Source organism: Semicossyphus pulcher, unplaced genomic scaffold, assembly GCF_022749685.1.
Source record: "Semicossyphus pulcher isolate SPU_LCO1_2020_fin unplaced genomic scaffold, fSemPul1.0.p SCAF_16, whole genome shotgun sequence".
Lineage (NCBI taxonomy): Eukaryota > Metazoa > Chordata > Actinopteri > Labriformes > Labridae > Semicossyphus > Semicossyphus pulcher.
In genome coordinates this window covers 28,617,354-28,633,802 of record NW_027211670.1, presented here as the reverse complement: position 1 = coordinate 28,633,802, position 16,449 = coordinate 28,617,354, and positions in this window count along the sequence as shown.

Genomic DNA, 16,449 nt, shown 5'->3' with positions numbered 1-16,449 from the left:
CTGATTTCATCGTTAACTGATTTCATCTTTAACTGATTTCATCGTTAACTGATTTCATCTTTAACTGATTTCATCGTTAACTGATTTCATCTTCATGTAAGTGATTTAATCTGTAACTGATTTCATCTTTAACTGATTTCATCGTTAACTGATTTCATCTTCATTTAACTGATTTCATCGTTAACTGATTTCATCTTTAACTGATTTCATCGTTAACTGATTTCATCTTTTACTGATTTCATCGTTAACTGATTTCATCTTCATTTAACTGATTTCATCGTTAACTGATTTCATCTTCATTTAACTGATTTCATCGTTAACTGATTTCATCGTTAACTGATTTCATCTTTAACTGATTTCATCGTTAACTGATTTCATCTTCATTTAACTGATTTCATCTTTAACTGATTTCATCGTTAACTGATTTCATCTTCATTTAACTGATTTCATCGTTAACTGATTTCATCTTCATTTAACTGATTTCATCTTTAACTGATTTCATCGTTAACTGATTTCATATTCATTTAACTGATTTCATCGTTAACTGATTTCATCGTTAACTGATTTAATCTTCTTGTAACTGATTTCATCTGTAACTGATTTCATCTTTAACTGATTTCTTCGTTAACTGATTTCATCTTCATTTAACTGATTTCATCGTTAACTGATTTCATCTTCATTTAACTGATTTCATCGTTAACTGATTTCATCTTCATTTAACTGATTTCATCGTTAACTGATTTCATCGTTAACTGATTTCATCGTTAACTGATTTCATCTTCATTTAACTGATTTCATCTTTAACTGATTTCATCGTTAACTGATTTAATCTTCATGTAACTGATTTCATCTGTAACTGATTTCATCGTTAACTGATTTCATCGTTAACTGATTTCATCTTCATTTAACTGATTTCATCGTTAACTGATTTCATCGTTAACTTATTTCATCGTTAACTGATTTCATCTTCATTTAACTGATTTCATCTTTAACTGATTTCATCGTTAACTGATTTCATCTTCATTTAACTGATTTCATTTTCATTCTTCATTTAACTGATTTCATCGTTAACTGATTTCATCTTTAACTGATTTCATCTTTAACTGATTTAATCTTCATGTAACTGATTTCATCTGTAACTGTTTTCATCTTTAACTGATTTCATCGTTAACTGATTTCATCTTTAACTGATTTCATCGTTAACTGATTTCATCTGTAACTGATTTCATCTTTAACTGATTTCATCATTAACTGATTTAATCTTCATGTAACTGATTTCATCTGTAACTGATTTCATCTTCATTTAACTGATTTCATCTTTAACTGATTTCATCGTTAACTGATTTCATCTTCATTTAACTGATTTCATTTTCATTCTTCATTTAACTGATTTCATCGTTAACTGATTTCATCTTTAACTGATTTCATCTTTAACTGATTTAATCTTCATGTAACTGATTTCATCTGTAACTGTTTTCATCTTTAACTGATTTCATCGTTAACTGATTTCATCTTTAACTGATTTCATCGTTAACTGATTTCATCTGTAACTGATTTCATCTTTAACTGATTTCATCATTAACTGATTTAATCTTCATGTAACTGATTTCATCTGTAACTGATTTCATCGTTAACTGATTTCATCGTTAACTGATTTCATCTTCATTTAACTGATTTCATCTTCATTTAACTGATTTCATCGTTAACTGATTTCATCTTCATTTAACTAATTTCATTTTTAACTGATTTCATCTTCATTTAACTGATTTCATCTGTAACTGATTTCATCTTTAACTGATTTCATCTTCATTTAACTGATTTCATCGTTAACAGATTTCATCTTCATTTAACTGATTTCATCTTTAACTGATTTCATCTTCATGTAACTGATTTCATCTGTAACTGATTTCATCGTTAACTGATTTCATCTTCATTTAACTGATTTCATCTTTAACTGATTTCATCGTTAACTGATTTCATCTTCATTTAACTGATTTCATCGTTAACTGATTTCATCTTCATTTAACTGATTTCATCTTTAACTGATTTCATCGTTAACTGATTTCATCTTCATTTAACTGATTTCATCTTTAACTGATTTCATCGTTAACTGATTTCATCTTCATTTAACTGATTTCATCTTTAACTGATTTCATCGTTAACTGATTTCATCTTCATTTAACTGATTTCATTTTCATTCTTCATTTAACTGATTTCATCTTTAACTGATTTCATCTTCATTTAACTGATTTAATCTTTAACTGATTTCATCGTTAACTGATTTCATCTTCATTTAACTGATTTCATCTTCATTTAACTGATTTCATCTTTAACTGATTTCATCTTCATTTAACTGATTTCATCTTTAACTGATTCCATCGTTAACTGATTTCATCTTCATTTAACTGATTTCATCTTTAACTGATTTCATTGTTCACTGATTTCATCGTTAACTGATTTCATCTTCATTTAACTGATTTCATCTTTAACTGATTTCATCGTTAACTGATTTCATCTTCATTTAACTGATTTCATTTTCATTCTTCATTTAACTGATTTCATCGTTAACTGATTTCATCTTTAACTGATTTCATCTTTAACTGATTTCATCTTCATGTAACTGATTTCATCTTTAACTGATTTCATCGTTAACTGATTTCATCTTCATTTAACTGATTTCATCGTTAACTGATTTCATCTTCATTTAACTGATTTCATCGTTAACTGATTTCATCTTTAACTGATTTCATCGTTAACTGATTTCATCTTTAACTGATTTCATCGTTAACTGATTTAATCTTCATGTAAGTGATTTAATCTGTAACTGATTTCATCTTTAACTGATTTCATCGTTAACTGATTTCATCTTCATTTAACTGATTTCATCGTTAACTGATTTCATCTTTAACTGATTTCATCGTTAACTGATTTCATCTTTTACTGATTTCATCGTTAACTGATTTCATCTTCATTTAACTGATTTCATCGTTAACTGATTTCATCTTCATTTAACTGATTTCATCGTTAACTGATTTCATCGTTAACTGATTTCATCTTTAACTGATTTCATCGTTAACTGATTTCATCTTCATTTAACTGATTTCATCTTTAACTGATTTCATCGTTAACTGATTTCATCTTCATTTAACTGATTTCATCGTTAACTGATTTCATCTTCATTTAACTGATTTCATCTTTAACTGATTTCATCGTTAACTGATTTCATATTCATTTAACTGATTTCATCGTTAACTGATTTCATCGTTAACTGATTTAATCTTCTTGTAACTGATTTCATCTGTAACTGATTTCATCTTTAACTGATTTCTTCGTTAACTGATTTCATCTTCATTTAACTGATTTCATCGTTAACTGATTTCATCTTCATTTAACTGATTTCATCGTTAACTGATTTCATCGTTAACTGATTTCATCGTTAACTGATTTCATCTTCATTTAACTGATTTCATCTTTAACTGATTTCATCGTTAACTGATTTAATCTTCATGTAACTGATTTCATCTGTAACTGATTTCATCGTTAACTGATTTCATCGTTAACTGATTTCATCTTCATTTAACTGATTTCATCGTTAACTGATTTCATCGTTAACTTATTTCATCGTTAACTGATTTCATCTTCATTTAACTGATTTCATCTTTAACTGATTTCATCGTTAACTGATTTCATCTTCATTTAACTGATTTCATTTTCATTCTTCATTTAACTGATTTCATCGTTAACTGATTTCATCTTTAACTGATTTCATCTTTAACTGATTTAATCTTCATGTAACTGATTTCATCTGTAACTGTTTTCATCTTTAACTGATTTCATCGTTAACTGATTTCATCTTTAACTGATTTCATCGTTAACTGATTTCATCTGTAACTGATTTCATCTTTAACTGATTTCATCATTAACTGATTTAATCTTCATGTAACTGATTTCATCTGTAACTGATTTCATCTTCATTTAACTGATTTCATCTTTAACTGATTTCATCGTTAACTGATTTCATCTTCATTTAACTGATTTCATTTTCATTCTTCATTTAACTGATTTCATCGTTAACTGATTTCATCTTTAACTGATTTCATCTTTAACTGATTTAATCTTCATGTAACTGATTTCATCTGTAACTGTTTTCATCTTTAACTGATTTCATCGTTAACTGATTTCATCTTTAACTGATTTCATCGTTAACTGATTTCATCTGTAACTGATTTCATCTTTAACTGATTTCATCATTAACTGATTTAATCTTCATGTAACTGATTTCATCTGTAACTGATTTCATCGTTAACTGATTTCATCGTTAACTGATTTCATCTTCATTTAACTGATTTCATCTTCATTTAACTGATTTCATCGTTAACTGATTTCATCTTCATTTAACTAATTTCATTTTTAACTGATTTCATCTTCATTTAACTGATTTCATCTGTAACTGATTTCATCTTTAACTGATTTCATCTTCATTTAACTGATTTCATCGTTAACAGATTTCATCTTCATTTAACTGATTTCATCTTTAACTGATTTCATCTTCATGTAACTGATTTCATCTGTAACTGATTTCATCGTTAACTGATTTCATCTTCATTTAACTGATTTCATCTTTAACTGATTTCATCGTTAACTGATTTCATCTTCATTTAACTGATTTCATCGTTAACTGATTTCATCTTCATTTAACTGATTTCATCTTTAACTGATTTCATCGTTAACTGATTTCATCTTCATTTAACTGATTTCATCTTTAACTGATTTCATCGTTAACTGATTTCATCTTCATTTAACTGATTTCATCTTTAACTGATTTCATCGTTAACTGATTTCATCTTCATTTAACTGATTTCATTTTCATTCTTCATTTAACTGATTTCATCTTTAACTGATTTCATCTTCATTTAACTGATTTAATCTTTAACTGATTTCATCGTTAACTGATTTCATCTTCATTTAACTGATTTCATCGTTAACTGATTTCATCTTCATGTAAGTGATTTAATCTGTAACTGATTTCATCTTTAACTGATTTCATCGTTAACTGATTTCATCTTCATTTAACTGATTTCATCGTTAACTGATTTCATCTTTAACTGATTTCATCGTTAACTGATTTCATCTTTTACTGATTTCATCGTTAACTGATTTCATCTTCATGTAAGTGATTTAATCTGTAACTGATTTCATCTTTAACTGATTTCATCGTTAACTGATTTCATCTTCATTTAACTGATTTCATCGTTAACTGATTTCATCTTTAACTGATTTCATCGTTAACTGATTTCATCTTTTACTGATTTCATCGTTAACTGATTTCATCTTCATTTAACTGATTTCATCGTTAACTGATTTCATCTTCATTTAACTGATTTCATCGTTAACTGATTTCATCGTTAACTGATTTCATCTTTAACTGATTTCATCGTTAACTGATTTCATCTTCATTTAACTGATTTCATCTTTAACTGATTTCATCGTTAACTGATTTCATCTTCATTTAACTGATTTCATCGTTAACTGATTTCATCTTCATTTAACTGATTTCATCTTTAACTGATTTCATCGTTAACTGATTTCATATTCATTTAACTGATTTCATCGTTAACTGATTTCATCGTTAACTGATTTAATCTTCATGTAACTGATTTCATCTGTAACTGATTTCATCTTTAACTGATTTCTTCGTTAACTGATTTCATCTTCATTTAACTGATTTCATCGTTAACTGATTTCATCTTCATTTAACTGATTTCATCGTCAACTGATTTCATCTTCATTTAACTGATTTCATCGTTAACTGATTTCATCGTTAACTGATTTCATCGTTAACTGATTTCATCTTCATTTAACTGATTTCATCTTTAACTGATTTCATCGTTAACTGATTTAATCTTCATGTAACTGATTTCATCTGTAACTGATTTCATCGTTAACTGATTTCATCGTTAACTGATTTCATCTTCATTTAACTGATTTCATCGTTAACTGATTTCATCGTTAACTTATTTCATCGTTAACTGATTTCATCTTCATTTAACTGATTTCATCTTTAACTGATTTCATCGTTAACTGATTTCATCTTCATTTAACTGATTTCATTTTCATTCTTCATTTAACTGATTTCATCGTTAACTGATTTCATCTTTAACTGATTTCATCTTTAACTGATTTAATCTTCATGTAACTGATTTCATCTGTAACTGTTTTCATCTTTAACTGATTTCATCGTTAACTGATTTCATCTTTAACTGATTTCATCGTTAACTGATTTCATCTGTAACTGATTTCATCTTTAACTGATTTCATCATTAACTGATTTAATCTTCATGTAACTGATTTCATCTGTAACTGATTTCATCTTCATTTAACTGATTTCATCTTTAACTGATTTCATCGTTAACTGATTTCATCTTCATTTAACTGATTTCATTTTCATTCTTCATTTAACTGATTTCATCGTTAACTGATTTCATCTTTAACTGATTTCATCTTTAACTGATTTAATCTTCATGTAACTGATTTCATCTGTAACTGTTTTCATCTTTAACTGATTTCATCGTTAACTGATTTCATCTTTAACTGATTTCATCATTAACTGATTTAATCTTCATGTAACTGATTTCATCTGTAACTGATTTCATCGTTAACTGATTTCATCGTTAACTGATTTCATCTTCATTTAACTGATTTCATCTTCATTTAACTGATTTCATCGTTAACTGATTTCATCTTCATTTAACTAATTTCATTTTTAACTGATTTCATCTTCATTTAACTGATTTCATCTGTAACTGATTTCATCTTTAACTGATTTCATCTTCATTTAACTGATTTCATCGTTAACAGATTTCATCTTCATTTAACTGATTTCATCTTTAACTGATTTCATCTTCATGTAACTGATTTCATCTGTAACTGATTTCATCGTTAACTGATTTCATCTTCATTTAACTGATTTCATCTTTAACTGATTTCATCGTTAACTGATTTCATCTTCATTTAACTGATTTCATCGTTAACTGATTTCATCTTCATTTAACTGATTTCATCTTTAACTGATTTCATCGTTAACTGATTTCATCTTCATTTAACTGATTTCATCTTTAACTGATTTCATCGTTAACTGATTTCATCTTCATTTAACTGATTTCATCTTTAACTGATTTCATCGTTAACTGATTTCATCTTCATTTAACTGATTTCATTTTCATTCTTCATTTAACTGATTTCATCTTTAACTGATTTCATCTTCATTTAACTGATTTAATCTTTAACTGATTTCATCGTTAACTGATTTCATCTTCATTTAACTGATTTCATCTTCATTTAACTGATTTCATCTGTAACTGATTTCATCGTTAACTGATTTCATCTTCATTTAACTGATTTCATCGTTAACTGATTTCATCTTCATTTAACTGATTTCATCTTTAACTGATTTCATCGTTAACTGATTTCATCTTCATTTAACTGATTTCATCTTCATTTAACTGATTTCATCTGTAACTGATTTCATCGTTAACTGATTTCATCTTCATTTAACTGATTTCATCTTCATTTAACTGATTTCATCTTTAACTGATTTCATCGTTAACTGATTTCATCTTCATTTAACTGATTTCATCTTCATTTAACTGATTTCATCTGTAACTGATTTCATCGTTAACTGATTTCATCTTCATTTAACTGATTTCATCTTCATTTAACTGATTTCATCTTTAACTGATTTCATCGTTAACTGATTTCATCTTTATTTAACTGATTTCATCGTTAACTGATTTCATCTTCATTTAACTGATTTCATCTTTAACTGATTTCATCGTTAACTGATTTCATCTTCATTTAACTGATTTCATCGTTAACTGATTTAATCTTCATGTAACTGATTTCATCTTCATGTAACTGATTTCATCTTCATGTAACTGATTTCATCGTTAACTGATTTCATCTTCATTTAACTGATTTCATCGTTAACTGATTTCATCGTTAACTGATTTCATCGTTAACTGATTTCATCTTCATTTAACTGATTTCATCTTCATTTAACTGATGTCATCTTTAACTGATTTCATCGTTAACTGATTTCATCGTTAACTGATTTCATCTTCATTTAACTGATTTCATCTTTAACTGATTTCATCGTTAACTGATTTCATCGTTAACTGATTTCATCTTCATTTAACTGATTTCATCTTTAACTGATTTCATCGTTAACTGATTTCATTCTTCATTTAACTGATTTCATCGTTAACTGATTTCATCGTTAACTGATTTCATCTTCATTTAACTGATTTCATTTTCATTCTTCATTTAACTGATTTCATCGTTAACTGATTTCATCGTTAACTGATTTCATCGTTAACTGATTTCATCTTCATTTAACTGATTTCATCTGTAACTGATTTCATCTTTAACTGATTTCATCTTCATTTAACTGATTTCATCTTCATTTAACTGATTTCATCTTTAACTGATTTCATCTTCATGTAACTGATTTCATCTGTAACTGATTTCATCGTTAACTGATTTCATCTTCGTTTAACTGATTTCATCTTTAACTGATTTCATCGTTAACTGATTTCATCTTCATTTAACTGATTTCATCGTTAACTGATTTCATCTTCATTTAACTGATTTCATCTTTAACTGATTTCATCTTCATTTAACTGATTTCATCTTCATTTAACTGATTTCATCTTTAACTAATTTCATCTTCATTTAACTGATTTCATCTTTAACTGATTTCATCGTTAACTGATTTCATCTTCATTTAACTGATTTCATCGTTAACTGATTTCATCTTCATTTAACTGATTTCATCTTTAACTGATTTCATCGTTAACTGATTTCATCTTCATTTAACTGATTTCATTTTCATTCTTCATTTAACTGATTTCATCGTTAACTGATTTCATCTTTAACTGATTTCATCGTTAACTGATTTAATCTTAATGTAACTGATTTCATCTGTAACTGATTTCATCTTTAACTGATTTCATCGTTAACTGATTTCATCTTCATTTAACTGATTTCATCTTCATTTAACTGATTTCATCGTTAACTGATTTCATCGTTAACTGATTTCATCTTCATTTAACTGATTTCATCGTTAACTGATTTCATCTTCATTTAACTGATTTCATCTTTAACTGATTTCATCGTTAACTGATTTCATCTTCATTTAACTGATTTCATCGTTAACTGATTTCATCTTCATTTAACTGATTTCATCTTTAACTTATTTCATCGTTAACTGATTTCATCTTCATTTAACTGATTTCATCGTTAACTGATTTCATCTTCATTTAACTGATTTCATCTTTAACTGATTTCATCGTTAACTGATTTCATCTTCATGTAACTGATTTCATCTGTAACTGATTTCATCTTTAACTGATTTCATCGTTAACTGATTTCATCTTCATTTAACTGATTTCATCTTTAACTGATTTCATCGTTAACTGATTTCATCTTCATTTAACTGATTTCATCTTTAACTGATTTCATCGTTAACTGATTTCATTCTTCATTTAACTGATTTCATCTTTAACTGATTTCATCTTCATGTAACTGATTTCATCTGTAACTGATTTTATCTTCATTTAACTGATTTCATCTTTAACTGATTTCATCGTTAACTGATTTCATCGTTAACTGATTTCATCTTCATTTAACTGATTTCATCTTTAACTGATTTCATCGTTAACTGATTTCATCGTTAACTGATTTCATCTTCATTTAACTGATTTCATCTTTAACTGATTTCATCGTTAACTGATTTCATTCTTCATTTAACTGATTTCATCGTTAACTGATTTCATCGTTAACTGATTTCATCTTCATTTAACTGATTTCATTTTCATTCTTCATTTAACTGATTTCATCGTTAACTGATTTCATCGTTAACTGATTTCATCGTTAACTGATTTCATCTTCATTTAACTGATTTCATCTGTAACTGATTTCATCTTTAACTGATTTCATCTTCATTTAACTGATTTCATCTTCATTTAACTGATTTCATCTTTAACTGATTTCATCTTCATGTAACTGATTTCATCTGTAACTGATTTCATCGTTAACTGATTTCATCTTCGTTTAACTGATTTCATCTTTAACTGATTTCATCGTTAACTGATTTCATCTTCATTTAACTGATTTCATCGTTAACTGATTTCATCTTCATTTAACTGATTTCATCTTTAACTGATTTCATCGTTAACTGATTTCATCTTCATTTAACTGATTTCATCTTTAACTGAATTCATCGTTAACTGATTTCATCTTCATTTAACTGATTTCATTTTCATTCTTCATTTAACTGATTTCATCTTTAACTGATTTCATCTTCATTTAACTGATTTAATCTTTAACTGATTTAATCTTCATGTAACTGGTTTCATCTGTAACTGATTTCATCTGTAACTGATTTCATCTTTAACTGATTTCATCTTCATTTAACTGATTTCATCGTTAACTGATTTCATCTTCATTTAACTGATTTCATCTTTAACTGATTTCATCGTTAACTGATTTCATCTTCATTTAACTGATTTCATCTTCATTTAACTGATTTCATCTTTAACTAATTTCATCTTCATTTAACTGATTTCATCTTTAACTGATTTCATCGTTAACTGATTTCATCTTCATTTAACTGATTTCATCGTTAACTGATTTCATCTTCATTTAACTGATTTCATCTTTAACTGATTTCATCGTTAACTGATTTCATCTTCATTTAACTGATTTCATTTTCATTCTTCATTTAACTGATTTCATCGTTAACTGATTTCATCTTTAACTGATTTCATCGTTAACTGATTTAATCTTAATGTAACTGATTTCATCTGTAACTGATTTCATCTTTAACTGATTTCATCGTTAACTGATTTCATCTTCATTTAACTGATTTCATCTTCATTTAACTGATTTCATCGTTAACTGATTTCATCGTTAACTGATTTCATCTTCATTTAACTGATTTCATCGTTAACTGATTTCATCTTCATTTAACTGATTTCATCTTTAACTGATTTCATCGTTAACTGATTTCATCTTCATTTAACTGATTTCATCGTTAACTGATTTCATCTTCATTTAACTGATTTCATCTTTAACTTATTTCATCGTTAACTGATTTCATCTTCATTTAACTGATTTCATCGTTAACTGATTTCATCTTCATTTAACTGATTTCATCTTTAACTGATTTCATCGTTAACTGATTTCATCTTCATGTAACTGATTTCATCTGTAACTGATTTCATCTTTAACTGATTTCATCGTTAACTGATTTCATCTTCATTTAACTGATTTCATCTTTAACTGATTTCATCGTTAACTGATTTCATCTTCATTTAACTGATTTCATCTTTAACTGATTTCATCGTTAACTGATTTCATTCTTCATTTAACTGATTTCATCTTTAACTGATTTCATCTTCATGTAACTGATTTCATCTGTAACTGATTTTATCTTCATTTAACTGATTTCATCGTTAACTGATTTCATCTTCATTTAACTGATTTCATTTTCATTCTTCATTTAACTGATTTCATCGTTAACTGATTTCATCTTTAACTGATTTCATCGTTAACTGATTTAATCTTCATGTAACTGATTTCATCTCTAACTGATTTCATCTTTAACTGATTTCATCTTCATGTAACTGATTTCATCTGTAACTGATTTTATCTTCATTTAACTGATTTCATCGTTAACTGATTTCATCTTCATTTAACTGATTTCATTTTCATTCTTCATTTAACTGATTTCATCGTTAACTGATTTCATCTTTAACTGATTTCATCGTTAACTGATTTAATCTTCATGTAACTGATTTCATCTCTAACTGATTTCATCTTTAACTGATTTCATCGTTAACTGATTTCATCTTCATTTAACTGATTTCATCTTCATTTAACTGATTTCATCTTTAACTTATTTCATCGTTAACTGATTTCATCTTCATTTAACTGATTTCATCGTTAACTGATTTCATCGTTAACTGATTTCATCTTCATTTAACTGATTTCATCTTCATTTAACTGATTTCATCGTTAACTGATTTCATCGTTAACTGATTTCATCTTCATTTAACTGATTTCATCGTTAACTGATTTCATCTTCATTTAACTGATTTCATCTTTAACTGATTTCATCGTTAACTGATTTCATCTTCATTTAACTGATTTCATCGTTAACTGATTTCATCTTCATTTAACTGATTTCATCTTTAACTTATTTCATCGTTAACTGATTTCATCTTCATTTAACTGATTTCATCGTTAACTGATTTCATCTTCATTTAACTGATTTCATCTTTAACTGATTTCATCGTTAACTGATTTCATCTTCATGTAACTGATTTCATCTGTAACTGATTTCATCTTTAACTGATTTCATCGTTAACTGATTTCATCTTCATTTAACTGATTTCATCTTTAACTGATTTCATCGTTAACTGATTTCATCTTCATTTAACTGATTTCATCTTTAACTGATTTCATCGTTAACTGATTTCATTCTTCATTTAACTGATTTCATCTTTAACTGATTTCATCTTCATGTAACTGATTTCATCTGTAACTGATTTTATCTTCATTTAACTGATTTCATCGTTAACTGATTTCATCTTCATTTAACTGATTTCATTTTCATTCTTCATTTAACTGATTTCATCGTTAACTGATTTCATCTTTAACTGATTTCATCGTTAACTGATTTAATCTTCATGTAACTGATTTCATCTCTAACTGATTTCATCTTTAACTGATTTCATCGTTAACTGATTTCATCTTCATTTAACTGATTTCATCTTCATTTAACTGATTTCATCTTTAACTTATTTCATCGTTAACTGATTTCATCTTCATTTAACTGATTTCATCGTTAACTGATTTCATCTTCATTTAACTGATTTCATCGTTAACTGATTTCATCTTCATTTAACTGATTTCATCTTTAACTGATTTCATCGTTAACTGATTTCATCTTCATGTAACTGATTTCATCTGTAACTGATTTCATCTTTAACTGATTTCATCGTTAACTGATTTCATCTTCATTTAACTGATTTCATCTTTAACTGATTTCATCGTTAACTGATTTCATCTTCATTTAACTGATTTCATCTTTAACTGATTTCATCGTTAACTGAGTTCATCCTTCATTTAACTGATTTCATCTTCATTTAACTGATTTCATCTTTAACTGATTTCATCGTTGACTGATTTCATCTTCATTTAACTGATTTCATCTTCATTTAACTGATTTCATCTTTAACTGATTTCATCGTTAACTGATTTCATCTTTATTTAACTGATTTCATCGTTAACTGATTTCATCTTCATTTAACTGATTTCATCTTTAACTGATTTCATCGTTAACTGATTTCATCTTCATTTAACTGATTTCATCGTTAACTGAGTTCATCTTCATTTAACTGATTTCATTTTCATTCTTCATTTAACTGATTTCATCGTTAACTGATTTCATCTTTAACTGATTTCATCGTTAACTGATTTAATCTTCATGTAACTGATTTCATCTTCATGTAACTGATTTCATCTTCATGTAACTGATTTCATCGTTAACTGATTTCATCTTCATTTAACTGATTTCATCGTTAACTGATTTCATCGTTAACTGATTTCATCTTCATTTAACTGATTTCATCTTCATTTAACTGATGTCATCTTTAACTGATTTCATCGTTAACTGATTTCATCTTCATTTAACTGATTTCATTTTCATTCTTCATTTAACTGATTTCATCTTTAACTGATTTCATCTTCATGTAACTGATTTAATCTTCATGTAACTGATTTCATCTGTAACTGATTTCATCGTTAACTGATTTCATCTTCATTTAACTGATTTCATCTTCATTTAACTGATTTCATCTTTAACTGATTTCATCGTTAACTGATTTCATCTTTATTTAACTGATTTCATCGTTAACTGATTTCATCTTCATTTAACTGATTTCATCGTTAACTGATTTCATCTTCATTTAACTGATTTCATCTTTAACTGATTTCATCGTTAACTGAGTTCATCTTCATTTAACTGATTTCATTTTCATTCTTCATTTAACTGATTTCATCGTTAACTGATTTCATCTTTAACTGATTTCATCGTTAACTGATTTCATCTTCATTTAACTGATTTCATCTTTAACTGATTTCATCGTTAACTGATTTCATTCTTCATTTAACTGATTTCATCTTTAACTGATTTCATCTTCATGTAACTGATTTCATCTGTAACTGATTTCATCGTTGACTGATTTCATCTTCATTTAACTGATTTCATCTTTAACTGATTTCATCGTTAACTGATTTCATCTTCATTTAACTGATTTCATCGTTAACTGATTTCATCTTCATTTAACTGATTTCATCTTTAACTGATTTCATCGTTAACTGATTTCATTTTCATTTAACTGATTTCATCTTTAACTGATTTCATCGTTAACTGATTCCATCTTCATTTAACTGATTTCATCTTTAACTGATTTCATCGTTAACTGATTTCATCTTCATTTAACTGATTTCATTTTCATTCTTCATTTAACTGATTTCATCTTTAACTGATTTCATCTTCATTTAACTGATTTAATCTATAACTGATTTAATCTTCATTTAACTGATTTCATCTTTAACTGATTTCATCTTCATTCAACTGATTTCATCTTCATTTAACTGATTTCATATGTAACTGATTTCATCTTCATGTAACTGATTTCATCTTCATGTAACTGATTTCATCGTTAACTGATTTCATCTTCATTTAACTGATTTCATCGTTAACTGATTTCATCTTCATTTAACTGATTTCATCGTTAACTGATATCATCGTTAACTGATTTCATCTTCATTTAACTGATTTCATCGTTAACTGATTTCATCGTTAACTGATTTCATCTTTAACTGATTTCATCGTTAACTGATTTCATCTTCATTTAACTGATTTCATCTTTAACTGATTTCATCGTTAACTAATTTCATCTTCATTTAACTGATTTCATCGTTAACTGATTTCATCTTCATTTAACTGATTTCATCTTTAACTGATTTCATCGTTAACTGATTTCATATTCATTTAACTGATTTCATCGTTAACTGATTTCATCGTTAACTGATTTAATCTTCATGTAACTGATTTCATCTGTAACTGATTCCATCTTTAACTGATTTCATCGTTAACTGATTTCATCTTCATTTAACTGATTTCATCGTTAACTGATTTCATCTTCATTTAACTGATTTCATCTTTAACTGATTTCATCTTTAACTGATTTCATCTTCATTTAACTGATTTCATCGTTAACTGATTTCATCTTCATTTAACTGATTTCATCTTTAACTGATTTCATCGTTAACTGATTTCATCTTCATGTAACTGATTTCATCTGTAACTGATTTCATCTGTAACTGATTTCATCTTTAACTGATTTCATCTTCATTTAACTGATTTCATCGTTAACAGATTTCATCTTCATTTAACTGATTTCATCTTTAACTGATTTCATCTTTAACTGATTTCATCGTTAACTGATTTCATCGTTAACTGATTTCATCTGTAACTGATTTCATCTTTAACTGATTTCATCTTCATTTAACTGATTTCATCGTTAACAGATTTCATCTTCATTTAACTGATTTCATCTTCATGTAACTGATTTCATCTGTAACTGATTTCATCGTTAACTGATTTCATCTTCATTTAACTGATTTCATCTTTAACTGATTTCATCGTTAACTGATTTCATCTTCATTTAACTGATTTCATCGTTAACTGATTTCATCTTCATTTAACTGATTTCATCTTTAACTGATTTCATCGTTAACTGATTTCATCTTCATTTAACTGATTTCATCTTTAACTGATTTCATCGTTTACTGATTTCATCTTCATTTAACTGATTTCATCTTTAACTGATTTCATCGTTAACTGATTTCATCTTCATTTAACTGATTTCATTTTCATTCTTCATTTAACTGATTTCATCTTTAACTGATTTCATCTTCATTTAACTGATTTAATCTTTAACTGATTTCATCGTTAACTGATTTCATCTTCATTTAACTGATTTCATCGTTAACTGATTTCATCTTCATTTAACTGATTTCATCTTTAACTGATTTCATCGTTAACTGAGTTCATCTTCATTTAACTGATTTCATCTTCATTTAACTGATTTCATCTTTAACTGATTTCATCGTTAACTGATTTCATCTTCATTTAACTGATTTCATCTTCATTTAACTGATTTCATCTGTAACTGATTTCATCGTTAACTGATTTCATCTTCATTTAACTGATTTCATCTTCATTTAACTGATTTCATCTTTAACTGATTTCATCGTTAACTGATTTCATCTTTATTTAACTGATTTCATCGTTAACTGATTTCATCTTCATTTAAC